Below are 17,232 nucleotides of genomic sequence, written 5' to 3' on the forward strand. Positions count from 1 at the left end.
TCCTTCCTATTTTCAACCTACTTAGTGCTCATTTCTTGAGTGTATATTGACTTTGTTAAAATAATTTGTCCATGTATTTTATACAAATATAGGATTTTCCCTTTATTCAAGTGTGAAATTAGAATGGATATTATTTCACCTTATTAAAGATCTCTTTTGTTCATTGAATACCACCACTTGGTGACATCCTACTTTTTATGTATATATGCATGTATCAATTTTGTATCTATCATCTATCTCTCTCTCATATCTATCATCTATCTATCATCTATCTATCTATCTATCATCTATCTATCTATCCATCCATTATATTTGCACTCAATTTAAGAAAACCACTAGTATTTTATCTCATTTTTCAGGAATTAGTAACAGAATATGCACTTCGGAACAACTTTGGTATACATTTTGGTATTTTATTTTCTTCTGGCTTATACTGTTGGTGTGGAGAAGTTAGCTTTCACTCTTGATGTTATTTCTGTGAAGGCATCGTGTGGATGTGTGCACATGCGTATATATGTAAATGAGTGCGTGCACCTTTGCTGCTTTTACAATGTTCTCCCTGTATTTAATTTTGAGCAGTTTTCCTGGGAAATAGCTAAGATGCTTTGCTTTGAATTTATGTTGCTGGGATAGTTCAGAAATTCGTGTAACAGAAGCATAGTATCTTTTATAAATTTTAGAAATTGCGCTGGCCATGACGTCTTCAGATTGTGCTCCTACCCTATCTCTCCCACATTTTCCTTTAGACCTTGTTGTAAGAGTCTCAGCCTCATATACCATGTGTCTCTTATGCTCCTTTTATTTCTTTATCCTTGTATCTTACTTTATTTGGTTTCTTTTTATTTCATTCCGGATACTTTCTATTAATCTATTGTTATATGCTGAATTGTGCCCCTTCAAAATCCCTATGTTGAAGCCCTACCCCTATAACCTCAGATGTGACTGTATCTGGACACAAGACCTTTGAAGAAGTGATCAAATTAAAATGAGACCAATAGGATGAACTCTCATCTCATCTGACACATGACCTTGTAAGAAGAGGACATTTGGACTCGGGAAGAGGGACCAGCAGAGTGTGCATATACACAAAATAAATCTGTGAGGACACAGCAAGAAGGTGACCATCTGCAAATCAAGGAGAGAGGCCAGACAAGACAAGACCTATTGACACCTTGGAGTGGATTTCTAGTTCTAGAACCATGAAAAAATAAATGTTGTTGGGATCCCTGGGTGGCACAGCGGTTTGGTGCCTGCCTTTGGCCCAGGGCACGATCCTGGAGACCCAGGATCGAATCCCACGTCGGGCTCCCGGTGCATGGAGCCTGCTTCTCTCTCTGCCTGTGTCTCAGCCTCTCTCCTCTCTCTGTGTGACCATCATAAATAAATAAAAATTATAAAAAAAAAAAAATTAATGTTGTTCACTCTCACCCTCCCCCACCCCGGGGCATGGGGTTTTATTATGGCAGCCCCAGCAAACTCAGACATCCATGTTCTCTCCTGTGTTCATTCTTTCTCTAGTCCTTCCTCTTCTCTTATTAAAACTATCTGATGAATTCTCCATTTGCTATTGAATTCTTTAATTACAGGAATTCCACTTTCAAAAGGAATTTTCAGCTTCGAGGCAAAATTCTCCATTTTTAATGGAGAGTCATCCATTTTTAGAATCATCTATCTTTAAAAATATTACTTACCAATATTTGATAGTCTGCATCTGATACTTGCAACATGTAGATCACTTTCAATACTGTTTCTACATCTATAATCTTTTTTTATTAATAGTCAGCTTTTTTGTTTCTACTTCCTGGCATGACTGGGATTTTTTAAAAAAATTAATCTTGAACACTGTATGTGAAAACTTAGAGATGTTCTTGACATGCTTTTTCTGATAGTCAAATAGAGGACTGGCATAAAACCATGATGTGGTTGAAGCTTGTTATTTCTGGTTTGCCCATGTCCTTAGGGTGCAGCCTTCTAGAAGTCTCAGTGAAAATCCTGAGCCCCTCCACCCTCATTGGCAGCCCTAAACTTTTTCATTTTCCTAGCATCATAAGACTCAAAATTTGGCTTGGGTATTTATTTAGCTTTCTGCTTCTTTTCTGAGCATTTCTTCTCTATATTTTTTCATTTCTTTTTATGTACATCTTAGGAGTGTTCAAAGGAGTCTTCAAGGCTGAATTGATTTTAGAATAGCTGCTCACTTCTCTGCGGGTTCTCATTCTGCTGTCATCCTGGCCTCTTGTGTCCTGGTTGGTGGCCCTGAATTCAATGCTCAGTTACCCAGCCCAAGGAGGAGACTGCACACCACAGGGAAACACTTCCTTTTTGCTTTCTGTGCCCTGTGCTTAGAAGCACCAAAGCCCTGAGTGTTGAAAGCTGTGCAGAGGTCTTCTTCACCTCTCCCTTCTCCTTGGGATCTTGGCGTCTCAAGTCCTGACTGCTTTCTGGCACATTCCAATGGCTTTTAAATTAATTTTATCCAGTTCTTACAGTTGCTTTCAGCAAGGGTGTTGATATAAGATCAAACGTGCTGGCCTAGTCCAAAATGAAAGTAGGAGTGTTTAAATATATACAATTTTAACTTTTGATCTTCACAACATTTTATCACCCTTTCACAGCCCAGAAAAACTAAAGAAAAAAGAAGATAAATAACCTACTGGAGGTCTGGTAGCTGGTAAATTGCAGAACAGTATTCAAACAGAGACAATTTGACTCCAGAAGTCATGCTTCTTACCACTGTGCTATTCTTCATGTAAGTAAAACCCAAATACTAGTGGCTTATATTTTTATTTTCTTATTTTTAAGATTTATTTATTTATTTGTTTGTTTGTTTGTTTGTTTATTTATGATAGACATAGAGAGAGAGAGAGGTAGAGACACAGGAGGAGGGAGAAGCAGGCTCAATGCCGGGAGCCTGACGTGGGACTCCATCCTGGAACTCCAGGATCGTGCCCCACGCCAAAGGCAGGTGCTAAACCTCTGAGCCACCCAGGGATCCCTTATATTTTTATTTTCTATTGAAATAAAAGAGCTAACCAGTCTCTTCATATTGTCACATTTGTGTTTCAGCAAGATGAGGGGTGGCGGCGTGTGAATAAGGAAAGCATCAATACAAAGTGAATCGAGAAGAATCATATTTTCTTTACTGTGCTTAAGTGTACAATTAGCAGTGAAACAAAGTGAATATGGCTTCAGTTTGGATTTTAAAAACTATCATTCACTCCTCTTTTCAATTTTTCTCATGAAATAACTTCCATCATCCAGAAAAAAATTGGATGTTATCATCAGAACTCTTGGTTCTATTCATGAAATGTTGATATCCCCAAAGCAAGCACAGATTGTCCTTGTCTATGGCCATGGATGATTCATTGGATTCTAAGGAAATCCCAAAAGGCTGCAAATTATTTTATTCATAATATTCTCTGTGAACTTGCTTTATGCACGGAACAGTTTAGGAAGATTGTATGGGCAATGAAATAGCAGCTGTTGTTTTCCTGGGTTTGGAGATACTTTAGCTTTTTTGCAATTTAATGTTTGAGATACTGAAAAGTACCAAGATCAAAGGTAGGGGCATGTGAACATTCTGTAAACAAGTGGCAGATTTAGCAGACTAGAAAACTGTTGAATACATCTGCTTATCCATTGTCTCACATGTTTGTAAATGCAGAGGTGTGTTGTCCACACCTATCAGCAATGCAGATAGCAGGATTCAGGCATTTTATACTTAAGTGGTGAAAACCGGAATTAAGACCTTTGTAGACAGGCAGACATTATAATGAGGGTTAGAATTATGTCTGCCACTAAGTAGCTGCAGAACTTTTAATTCTCTGAGACTCGGTTTCCTATTTGTAAAATGGAGATCGGGGTCTAGTTTTTTGTGCTGCTACATAGTTTTTCAAATAAATGTCACCCTACTCCCCTCTCCTTTATGTGAACATTATTTAATTGTTTTGAAAATCATTTTTTAAGTGGCATATTTTTTGGTCTCAGATGTTATCCCCTAAAATAATTATTTAATAGTCTTATGTAGAAAAAAAGAGATAACAGAAATAGTATAGTCTGTTATCAAATGATTAGACATTAATAGATGCATAGATAGAATCACAAAGGTTGAGCAACCAGGGATGCCTGGGTGGCACAGTTGGTTAAGTTCTCGACTCTTGGTTTGAGCTCCGGTTGTGATTTCAGGGTCATGAGATTGAGCCCCAAATCAGCTCTGTGCTCAGTATGGAGTCTGCTTGAGATTCTCTCTCCCCTGCCCCTTCCACTCATGCACATACATGAATACTCTCTCTCTCAAATAATAAATAAATTAATTAAAAAAAGAAAGATTGAGCAATGAGCACTTTCTCTCTTGTGCCTCCAGTCCAGCTACACCTCATGCCCACTAGGCAATCACCCAACACTTATACATGATAGTGTACAGAATAATGTCATAACTACTGAGAGTCTTTCGACATTCTTGCTAAAGAGCTTCCTGTTAGTGATTACGCTTGTATGTTTTATTTCCACTTCACTGCAGACGATTTGAGTTACTAATATTTTAAAGCTTTCATTCATTTTTTGGTAGATATAACAGAATTCTTTATCCAAAGAAATTATCAATATCAGAGGTGGCTTTTTTTCAGTTATAATCATCTGGTTCCATTAATTAATTATTATTATTGTTATTATTATTATTTATTATTTTTTGCCAAGCAAAAAGGCTGACTTCCTGCATTGTATGTACAACATCTCAATATGGAGAAGAATTTAGCCAAACCATGACTGATATTACTATCATTACTGTTACTTTGATGATGACCATTATGATTTTTATCTGCAGTTATACCTCCCCTGTCTTGCAGAGTAACATCATAATAGCAATTTGATTTTATAGTAGGAGTAATGACTCAACTACATTTAAAGTCACCATTAATTAAAACTATGTGCCAGGTAATGAACAATTTTCTTTACATATGTTAATTTATCTTTAAATTTTTTCAAAATGTTTACAAGGCTGATATTACTTCTCCATTTCAAAGATGTAGAAACTGAGATTCAGAGAGGTTAAGAGTGTCAATGGCAATGATAAAGGAGAGCTGGTTCTTATGTCATGGAGCAAAAAAAAAAAAAAAGAAAAAAAGAATCTTGCAAACAAAGAGTGAGCAAAGTGATAGAGCTACAGAGGAAGTTCTCAAAAGTGGGAGAGGTCCCCACAGGGTTGCCACTGAGAGCTTGTATGGTCTGTCTTTTATAGGAAATTGATCAGGGACCTTGGTGAATCTCTTGTCACTATCTGGATGGATTTGTAAATATCATCTCTATATTTAGAACAAACATGGTGGACTTGTAACAAACAAGATGTTTCTTTGTAAATATCATGAGCACAAATAAGGTGTTCCTTTCTCTCTGGTTAATATCTCCTCCATAATATTTCTCTACATCTGGGGTTTCTGTGGGCCTAATAGCCATTAAAGGGGAATACTCCTTAACATTTTGGAGCTAGGGAGCCAGGTTTATTTTTCTCTGTTTTTACTGTCTTAGCTCTGTTTTCTTGGGATGGGTAGGAGCCTGACTCTGGGACCTTTCCCTTATCTTTCCCTGCCTAGTCCTGTCTACCCCTAACTCATTCCTACATCAGCAACACCAGGTATAGTTTTAACACTCACCTGTCTGACTCCACCATGGTCCACTGCCTCTCTCACTGCATGTTGGTGGTTGAACTTGCTTGGCATATCTTGAACCCTTAGTAGAGACACCACAAAGCAGATTTATGAGTAATGTGTTAATTATTAAACATATATCATGTTGTGGTTAAATAATTCCTATCTTGATATAATGAAGGCAATCAGAGTAACTATCCTTCCACTATTTTCTCTTGACTTGGCCAGTCCTAAAAATTATACTTATTACATTTCTCTGTTTATGAAAGTAATATATAATCATGCTGAAAACTAGGCAAACAAAAGAATATTTCACCAAAGAGAGATTACAATTACTTTATTTGGTACAGTTAGTTCAACTTTTTTACTTATAATTTAAGGAAGTATTTAATTTGCCATGAAATATATAAAGACAAATATATACGTGCATTTTTGTAATTAAATAACATGTACCATTTTGTGACCTGCATTTCCCAGTAAATATTTCTTAGAAATGATTTTGCAGGGATCCCTGGGTAGCTCAGCGGTTTAGGGCCTGCTTTTGGCCCAGGGTGTGATCCTGGAGTCCTGTGGTTGAGTCCCACGTCACACTCCTGGCATGGAGCCTGCTTCTTCCTCTGCCTGTGTCTCTGCCTCTCTCTCTTTCTATGTGTATCATGAATAAATAAATATAATCTTAAAAAAAAAGAAATGATTTTGCACTTTATTATTTTAAGAAATTACTATTATGATTTATGGTTACATAAAGTGTAAAAAAACATTTATTTAGCTTTCTCAACTTGATTGAGGATATATTTGCCTTATAAAATTTTTTCTATAATATGTTAAAATGTCTTTAGTGGAAAAGTCTTTGTTTAACAATGCTTGAATGTATATTTGTTTATACTCTTAGGATAGAAGTGAGATTTTGATCAACATACTGATAAAAATGTTTGGTTCAACATGTCACTCAAAAATTAAGAGGTGACTACTAGATAAACAGAAAGAGAATATTTATCTTTCCAACTCCAGTGGGAATAAGTTTAACAAAGAAAACTCCATCATGAGAAACTATATAAGATCGTGTTGAATATCTTAAAGACAGATAGGAGTAAGAACAGAAGCTGACAAAGCCTTTCATGAGGGACTTTTGAAATTCTGCTCCTGTATCCCCAAAAGACAAAGGGTGTAATAAACTGAGGAAAGGTCTCTCTTTTCCCTACCTGTGCTTTCACATCACTTTGCTATCCCAAGGATTCTAAGTGGAGAGCATCCAGATACAGTATCTTGACACACATGCTAGTTTTTCAAAGCTAGGCCATAGTAAATATGGCTTCTGCAAGTGGGCTTTGAGTGGGAATTTGAAAGTAAGGAAGTTGAGTAGAAGAGAAACAGAAACAGAAAAGGACTGTGTGAGGTAGAAGCTGTATCTTAGTCTAATTAGTCTCTAGGTTCATGTGAGAACTATCTAGATGACACTTTATTTTGTTGAATTCCTGCTACTGGATGAGTTGGAGGAATCCAAATGGCAAACATGGGACTTCAATAGTGGAAATGGAAGTTAGTAATAACTTCACAGTATGTCCACTCTGTGTCATCCCAAATCCCTAAATTCCACTGATGTTGTGCCATTAAATGACTCTGATCTACATAATATGTATTCCTGGAGATCCAAAACTTTGCTAACATTCCCTCTCAATTGCTAATACCCTTTTCTGGGCCTTCAACTAACTAAACTGTTACTAATTATGTAGTAATAAACAAACTACTACTACTCTTTCTAGTTAACAGTGCTTTCAAAATCACCCTTCACAATAGTAATGTTGTTAACTCACAAGCAAAATCCTCTGCTTAAAAATCTGAGTGGCTTTACTATGTCAAATAATAAAGAATAGTAGGTTCTATTAGTTAGACTAGAATCTCAGGCAGGAGATGATAGAGCTCTAGCATACTTCTCATGCTCTTCCACAATTTTCGTGTTTTCACTTGAAAATTTCCCAACTGTGTTAGTCCTCCAGAGAAGCAGAACAGATGTAGAAATAGCTGTAGTTCAGGGGGCAAAGGAATAGAGAGAGAAGGAGAAGGAGAGAGATATAGAGTAAGAGAGAAGAGAGAGAAAGAAAGAGGGGAGAGAGAGAGAGAGAGAGAGAGAGATTGATTAAAGACTTGGCTTATGGAATTGTGGAGGCTGCTAAATTTGGAATCTGCATGATAGGATGGCAAGTTAGAGACTCAGAGAAGAGCTGATGCTCCCGCTGGGTTGAAGCCAGTCTGAAAGCAGAATTCCCTCTTCCTTAGGGGAATCTACGCTCTTCTCTTAAGACCTTCAATGGATTGAATGAGGCTTACCCACATGATTAAGGGTAATCTGCTATACTCAAAGCCTACTGATTTAAACACTAATCTCATCTAATATATACCTTTACATCAGCATGGTTTTTGACCGAAATCTGCACACTGTGAATTAGCCAGGTTGACACATAAAATTAACCATCACACCAGCAGACACACATGTAATTTCCTAACACTCAGAGTGCTTTTGCACATCTGAAATGTGCTGCCACTAATTTCAAATCCAGAATACCTTCTTTCCAATCTTTCAAACCAAGTATGTCTACAGTTATATAATTGAAAAGGTTCAATCCTGTGGCCACCTCCTTCACAAAACCTTTTCTGGTCTCCCCATTTTTATGTCATCAAATGCTTCTGTATATTCCCATAGCATTTGCTTATATGTTACCTGTAGATCATATCTTAGATTCTTCACAATGTACATGTCTTTCCCCCAGTAGGGGTTATCCTGTTAGAATGGAGGGCATTTTGTTTTGTTTATCTTAGTGAACAAATGCAGGAAGTTCTGTAGAGTCGGAAGTCAATAAATGCAAGGTAAAGACGCCAGTCCAACAACAGTCTGATCATTGAAAAAAGTCATTTTTTATTATCTTGCATTTGGAACTGCATGCAAAGATCATGATGTTGTATAATGCTCCTTGCCTGAGCTTTGGAATGGAACTCTTTCTCCTGAGTGGAAAAACCTCAGCATCAAGGTTACTCGGGATCCCAGTAGATTCAGATCCTGAAGGCTTTATGTTGGTGGTTAGGAGGGGAAAATGGATATTAGACAATGTCAGTCTCCTCTGCTGTGAATAGAACTGGTGGTGACTGTGTCTACTCTCTATGGGTAATGTGTGTCCAGGCATTTTACCACAAATGCAGGCTTCAAAGTGAGTAGTCCTCAGATGGGAGGGTGATCTAACTGTGACATCTGTCACCCTCTCAATCACCAGGGATGATTTGGCTGATCTGGCTGGCTAGGAAGGTGTCCCCTTCTTCCCTCACTGCTCCATGTGTGTCCCCACTGAAGCTGTGCACTCAATCAAAGAGGATGGCCTTCCCTGATAGAGGGAGACCATTCTTTGGCCAAGGGTATGTGAGTAGCTGTGCTCCGCTGCTAGAATCTCTAAGCAAACTCTCAAGGTCCATTTGAAGGAGAACGTAGCTTCCGAGACTCCAGACATATTGCGATGAGGCATTGCATGTAGCAGTCTGCCTTTCTTTAAACAAAATGAAACAAACAAAAAAACGAAATGAGTGTTCCTAGGTCTCATTTCTGTTTTTCTCAAGAAGAGTCATGTAATCGTCTCTAGGGCCGAGAGTGAGTATTAGGAGCCAAAAACTAAAATAAAATAATATAAGCCTCCTAACAACCTTCTTTTGCTGCTCTCGTTTTGCTTGCTTCTTCTCTCTTCCCAAATAGGTAATGAGTTTGTTTATAATTTCATCTTGGCACAGTCCCCAGAGGATAGGCTTTATCGTGTCTGCCTATATTACAGAGTTACATTTATTTACCACTCCAGACCTGCTTCTTTTTATTAACCTGTAAAAATTCTTGAATACAAGTGTTTAGGGAGCATGAAGAGAAAGAAAACAGTGAGGAATAGAAGTACACAAAGCATTTTGGTTTCATTCTGACTGAATTTTATCTTTATGTGGGAACACAAGGCTCTCCCTGAGCTGGATTATGAATCAATAGTGTATGAATGACTCTCAAACTTTTACCATGAGGTGGGAGAAAAGAAGAACTCCAACTAATAATTACACAACCCATTGAATGCTTATGACAAAGGATATCATAACCCTCTCCTGCCCATTAAAAAAATAAGTGTCTTGAAAATGAAAATGCTATAAGCCAACATGCTCATCATATTGTTAATATCAGTAAGAGTTAAAAAATTTTTTGATAATAAATTTATTTTTTTTGGTGTTCAATTTGCCAACATACAGAATAACATCCAGTGCTCATCTCGTCACCTCAGTGCCCGTCACCCAGTCACCCCCTCCCCCCCTCCCTCCTCCTCTTCCACCACCCCTAGTTCGTTTCCCAGAGTTAGGAGTCTTCCATGTTCTGTCTCCCTTTCTGATATTTCCCACTTATTTTTTCCCCTTACCCCTTTATTCCCTTTCACTATTATTTATATTCCCCAAATGAATGAGACCATATAATGTTTGTCCTTCTCTGATTGACTTATTTCACTCAACATAATACCCTCCAGTTCCATCCTTGGAATTCTCTTGCCTCTTATCAAACCTAAATATTGTTGGCACTTAGGGAGGGATTATCTGCCTTCCACAGAAATATGAAAGGAGAGTGTTGGTGTGGTCAACCAGACCTGGGTCAGTCACAAGGTAGTCTTCCTGTTTTTAGTGCAGACTTCTCCATAACCCCATGGAATGATCTGGGACTTTAAGATAATTCCAAGATAGTGCTTAAGATTTAGTACAGACTGGGTAAAAGTGCATTCAAACATGTTGACAGTTGTGTTTATCAGACTTTGGTACTTGAAAGATTTTTGAAAGATTGAGGTGAAGGGGAGTAAGAAAGTTCTCTGGGATTTCTAAATCCCATGTTTGCAATGGTTCACCATTTCAAAAGGCGACTGCACAGTTGGAATTCACAGAACCCTTGGACTCTGCTGAGCCCCTCACCTTTCAGGCTTCAAAGCCATCACAGCCACTCATTGTTAAAGCAGAGATCTAAGCCCATGTTGCCACTTCTGTGCCTCCCTTCCATTACCCCCCTGCTCTTTGCTATAAATCAAATATGCCTAATATTTGTGCACTAGAAATAATTGCCACAAAACAAAACTACTCAACCCATCTAAATCAGATTAATTAGTCTGTTTTCAAGTTTATTAGGCGCCTTTCTTAATAACTCCTATTTGTAAGGTGGGCGATTTCAAAGAAGTCAACAGATTTTAACCTGTAATGTAATATATAAAAATAATGTTGGCAAATCAACTTACTTAGGTTATAGGCAGTGTGGGAGATGCTTTTCGTTCTTAATCAGTTTGCCCTTGGAGATGGTGTCAGAGCTCAAACAAAAAGACTGAGGAACTGGATAGGCAGGATTCAGGGAAGATTTCTCCCTGGAATTTCCATTTTTTAGTTATTCCATTGAACCATGTATCTAATCCCTTTGAAGGGAGTTTGCAGATGGAATTAAGGTTACCGACATAAGGATTCTTAATAGGGTATTTGGGATTATCCAGATGCACCCAATCTAATCATAAAAGACTTTAAAAGCAAGGACTAATTTCTAGCTGGTTACAGAAGATGGTATGAGAAGAGGTAAGCAGAAAAAAGACAAAGCCAAAGGAGATGTCAAAGAGATTTCAAGGATGAGAAGGACTCAGGGCTGGCTCTGAAAGCAGAGGACAGGAACACAGGCTGAGCCACGTGAGCTGCCGCTAGAAGCTGAGCGTGACTTCAAGCTGTCTGCCCAGCTAAGAAACAAGAGTGCAGTCCTACAACCCCATAGACTGAATTCTGCAAACAACCTGAATGGTCACAATCCTTGGAAACATATTCATCCCTAGAAGGATCTCAACTTTGGGAAATCTTGATTTAGCCTTGTGATACCCAGAGAAGAGATCCAGCTGAGCCAGGGAGTGCCTGCTACAGGAGCTTAATGTGGAAAAATTTGCCTAGAAGGAAAGCACGCCTGGCAAAACAAGCCTTGAATCAGGCAGGAGGAGTGACGCTGACTTTATTGGCTTTAATTCAGATTTGTCAGTACAAGGAGTCACATGAAATGTTGCTTTTGAACCTGGTAAAAGGGAAGTAACAGCAAAAATTTGAAATTTGTCCACCACCTACAGGCAACAGAGTGGTCTATAACTTTGATACCGAGAGTGCATGGGTGCCCAGCAGTTAGCAACGGCCCCTGGGAATATTGAATCCACAGCAAATGTGGAGCACGAAATGCAAATACACACCCCCCTCATAGGTCCAGATTCTCCGACCACTCAGGATTGCCACTTGATGCCAAATAGGCACTTCATAGTTCTCTCTGCCTATTGTAGCTCCCTCTAAGTGTGCACCATTTTAATAAATGGCAATATTACCTACCATGTTTCTCAGACCAGAAGCTTTGAAATCATGCTCAATACCATTATTTCCCTCATGCCCTGCCTGATGCAGGGCGCATCCAGCTCATCAAGTTCGCTGATTGCAATCGTATTGCATACCTACCACTCTACTCGCCAACTCTACTCGGCACCTCTACTGCCCCAGCCCTGGTCCATGCACTCTTTATTTGTTTGGAATTCCACAATAGCTTCATATCTATTTGCTGGCCCCACTCTTTCCCCAACATGCCTATGCAATGACCATCACCAACTCCAAGCACTGGACCTGCTACACAGGGCAGGCAAGAATCTCTCTCAAACATAAATTAGATCATGTCATTCCTCTGCTTGCAAAACTCCCTCACAACCAGAATACAATCTTGACACCATGCTGAGACCTATGAAATCTTCAGATCTTGTCCCCATCTTCTTCTCTATGTTTGCTCCTTCCTTTCCACATATTTCACTCCAGCCCCTCCTCCTGAACCGTTTTGTTCATTGAACAACTCAATCATGTTCCTCTTTCGAGGTCCTGATACTTAATTCTGCTTGGAATTTTCAGGTCTCTGGTCAAATGTCACTTGCTCAGACAGCGTATCCTTGATGCTCACCTAAAGTACCTCCAGTATGCATTAACTTACTTATTATTTTTTTTTTTTTAAATAGCACATTCCTTTGACATTTTTCTGATGCTTAAAAGTTTATTCATTTTGTAATCCATCTATTGATGGCCTCTCTCCCTTTACAAGGCAAACACAAATTAAAAATCAGAAACTTAATTCTCTGATTTAAGACCTCCCCTTCCTCTTTTTAAAGCATTTACTTTAGAACACTTGTCTTTGTAAGCTCTTCCCACCTCTTTGAAATGTATGCAAATCTTTTTAAAAGCTAAATAAGCCTCCCACTGATTTAAGACTTGGGATGGGATCCTTAAGGGCCTGGGAGCCATCTCTTTGCAATGCAATGGTCAAGGAAGATGGTGCCCCTAGTCACTAGTTTTCTAGGAGCATAGGGCTTTTAACTTCAGTTGGTGCCTGGTTCCAATTTGCAAACTACTTCAGGTCACAGAGATTCAAGAAGGTTATTTTAAAAGCCATTAGCAAACACAGGTGACTATCCCGACCACCAAGTAAATTTAGGGTAAACAATATGACAATCGGTGCTTTCATTCCCCTACATGACAACTACTCATTTTTTTTCTTCGGAACATGAACATAAGGGGTTGTATCTCCTTTAAGGTATAAGACGATGAGCTATTTTTCTGTCATCGTAATGACTTTAGTGGATTGTCTGCGATGGGCATCACATTGCGGTTTAATAGTTACTCAATAATAAAAGTGCTTTCTTTCTCTTTTATTTTTGTGGAGAGATTTCTTGGGTGATAAGGAGAGTTAGGGTTGTTTTGTTTTGTTTCTGTTTTGTTTTAAGATTTTATTTATTCATGGGAGACACAGAGAGAAGAAACAAGCAAAGGGAAAAGCAGGCTCCCCATGGAGAGCCTGATGCGGGACTAATCCCAAAGCCCCAGGATCATGCCCTGAGCTGAAGGCAGATACTCAACTACTGAGCCACCCAGGCATCCCGAGAGTGTGTTTTATTTTCTAGCACCCTTCATCAAACGGTAAGACCCAGAAGGGAAAGAAATTTCTTTTTGTTTCTGATATGTACCCAGTGCTGGGCTCTCAGGAAGTCCTCCATTAATATTTGTGATATAACTGATCAGCACAAACAGTAATACCTTAAGGGGAGGCAGGGTGGCAGGGTGGTTGGGAAGTCCCTGGAGGCCAAAGCAGTACTTGAATCTAGCTGAAAATGTGGGTGAAGACAAGCAGAGCAAGCAATGGGAAGTGGTAGTGAGGTAGATTGCTTACTCGTCTCCATTCAGATCACAAGAGAGACTTCTGGAATACTTCAGATATTGCTTTGAAAGTCTTGCAGGTGCACTTGTGAGCGTAGCATAGTATACACTTGCTGAATCCCTATGCTGTGCTCCTGAAACTCATGTGACATTGTGTGTCAACTGTAAGAAAATGACTTGGACCTGATGGTTCCTACCCATGTGCAAGGAAGTTCAATTTGCTTCCCAATCAGTGACTGTAAATGTTCTAGAAAATATAAAGGTAAACACACCCAGAAACAGTAGAAAGGATTGTAAGGTTCTCCTTAGCAGAGAGTTGAGGAACAGAGAAGAAGGGCCACTAAAAATATCAAGATGATTGTATCGGACACATGCTTTGAAGCATCATTAAATACAGAATTAAGTAAATTTGAGAAACAAATTGTTCATTCCTTCTTTGTTACGTACAATTACAAACATGCACTTGTTTATAATATTAGTTTATTTATAGGCAGAGACAAAATCAAATGCCCTAAATGAAAAATAAACACAGAGTAAGACAGAAGTCCTCCAAGCAACCTTCGGCTGTGGATTTAACTCAGTCTTGAGACACCCAGACTATATTCAGTTTAGCAGTGAACTTGAGCTTCAAAATAGCTCTGGCACCGGGCTTGGGCAGGGTAAAGGAGATCCTCATAGAACTGCCCATGACTGCTCTCCCAAGTTAGGAATGGGGGTTGAGTTCAGAGAGGTGGGTAAAAATGTGAAGAAAAGGCAGTCTCACCACTATCTGAATGTTCATGGAAGATAAATGACTCATTAAGATGAAAGCCAGGAGTGGATTGCAATCAGTGTCAGATATATTTTGAGCTCTATGTGGTTCAGTATTTGCTCTTATTAGTAGAAAAGAACAATATTTCTCTTTCATTGAAATATCATTTCTTTGTTTTTGCTGCTAGTACAATTGTCCTTCAAGCATCTTCCCAGGATTCTTGGGAAGGTTTTGGCAGTGTAAGGTGCCCGTGGGATGAATTTAGCTAACTCGGAATGCTCCTACACTGGTACTTATTTTCCAATCTTATCAGTAGAGAACAGGGAGTGCTGAGTCTAATTGAAAATAGTCTTTCTCTCCCCTAGGTTGCAGCAAAGAGGAGATTTTGAAGAGATGAGTCATGTAGCTTCAGGGAGAGAATTTAACAGGACAATACCCGGAGGGTTCTGGAGTTACAGGATTGAAAAGATTTTAATTATTTCTGTCAACAAAAACTGTAAATATTAAAGAAAGCGCTGATTTGCTGGGAGGTCAAGGAAGGCATCTATATTATTTCTTGAGGATAATCAGGCCTTGGCTAAGTCTTGCACTGATGTTTAAGATGATGGGTTTGAGAGTCGCAAAAATCTAGTTATAATTCCAACTTTACCACTTGCTAAATATGTGACTGTAGGAAAATCACTTAATTTCCCTGGACCTTAGTCTTTCTCCATAAAATGGAGATCATAATACACAAATCCCATCAAATTCATGAGGATTTGACATGATTATATATGTAGAGGATTTAGCAAAGTATCTGGCAGATAGTAAGCATTCAGAAATAATTGCTATTAGCAACGGTTATATTAATAGCTGTGACTTTCACAAGGCACATACCCAGAGGCATAAAAAAAGAAAAAGGGAAAAAAATAACTTTTTTACAGTTGAATTCAACTTCCCTCACAAATCCCGATTGTCCATGATGGTGGAAAGTTTAACCTGGTGGTTTGCAAATTAACTCAGACATTTCTGAATTGTTGGACTCATTTCCTGTCTAAAGTCAGCATATCATATTCTACTCTTTCTTCTCCCGAAATGGTGCTCAAGGTTCTGTGTGTCAGGAGCTTGAGACAAGGCATCTTCTGTGCTCTCATGCTTTTATTCTCGCATTTGATTGGAAATTTCATTTTGTAGATGATAATAGGTTGAGGGTCACATTTCCTCAGGATTTTCAAAGTTCCCTCTTCCATTGTTTTCAGGCATTCGGTGTTTTCTAGTGAGAAGCATGAACACAGGCTGACTCTCATTCTTTTGAAGGTGACAGCACCTTTTCCTCTCTGGACACTTTTTGGATTTTATTTTTAACCAGGAAGCTGTGAATATTCATGGCCTGTGTGGCTATGGATATTTGGCACTCATCCTGCTTAGCATTCCTTTAAATTTCACCATTTGCATTTACTTTCAGCCCTGGAAAATTCTCTTTATATTATTTCTTTGAAACCTCTTCTCATCCATTTTCATCATGAATAAATGATTCTGTACATGATTCTTGGCCCACTTCATTGTCTTCTTAGGATAAATTCCTAGAAGTGAAACTAGTGGGTTGAAGTTTGCGCCTATTTATTTTATAGCAGTTGTAAATATTAACAAATTATTCTCTTGAATTACTGAACTAATTTCCATTTTCACTTGAAGAATAAGTATGTGAATAACTTACATATTAGACAGATCTTCAAACTTGGATGATACTTTAAGGATGTATTTTAAGAAACTTGCAATAGCTTTATCAAGCCACTCATTTCCTCTCTCCCTAGTTCAGTCACAATTAAAATCATTGTTTACATGTATTTTACAAATATGCAAGCATAATCTTAATTTTATGTCAACTTTTGTAAAAGAAAATGAAAGCCATGCTAAATATGTTTAAGTTTAGATATTGTGTATGTTTTGGCTTAGATTGTAGATGAATCATATAATTTGTAATCCTAGCAAGATCTGGCTACAACTATACTTGATATTTGAATAGGTCTACCAAGATGAAATAAATCAGAAAACCAATAATTGGTCCCAAATTACCAAGATATGATAAGTTTTAAATAAGCTAAAGAAAATAAAAAAGGTCTCGTTTCAGTTGTAATGACGTAAAGGGACACGAGCCAGTTGGATTTTGTTTCCCATTCTCTGATCATGTGACTTCCTTCTGTCCCTTTTTGCACACATTACCCAGTAAGTAGGACTTTTTTAAAAATATGGCTCGTATTGAGTATTTGTTTATTCAGATAAATCAAGACTATTTGCTATATATTTAGATTTTTAAAATGACATTTCTAGAGACATAGCAAATCCTCATTGCTTACCTATGTGTCCATGCAAAGTCATCGATGAAGAAGAACATCTGTTCTTCTTTTTTAAAAGGATAAAAATGCTTGCAATATATAAGAGATTTATGCCTTGGATAGCTTTGATCTTCTAGCGACATACTCATATTGTGCCCCTCCTGTTGACTTTTATAATTTTGTAACCATGTCCTCTCTCTAACTCCTTATGAGGTTGGATTGAACAAAGACACTGACAGGTGTTCATAGGATGGTAAAGAGTGAGGTTGGGCTACTCATA

The sequence above is a fragment of the Canis aureus genome, chromosome 24 (assembly GCF_053574225.1).
Source record: "Canis aureus isolate CA01 chromosome 24, VMU_Caureus_v.1.0, whole genome shotgun sequence".
Taxonomy (NCBI): Eukaryota; Metazoa; Chordata; class Mammalia; order Carnivora; family Canidae; genus Canis; species Canis aureus.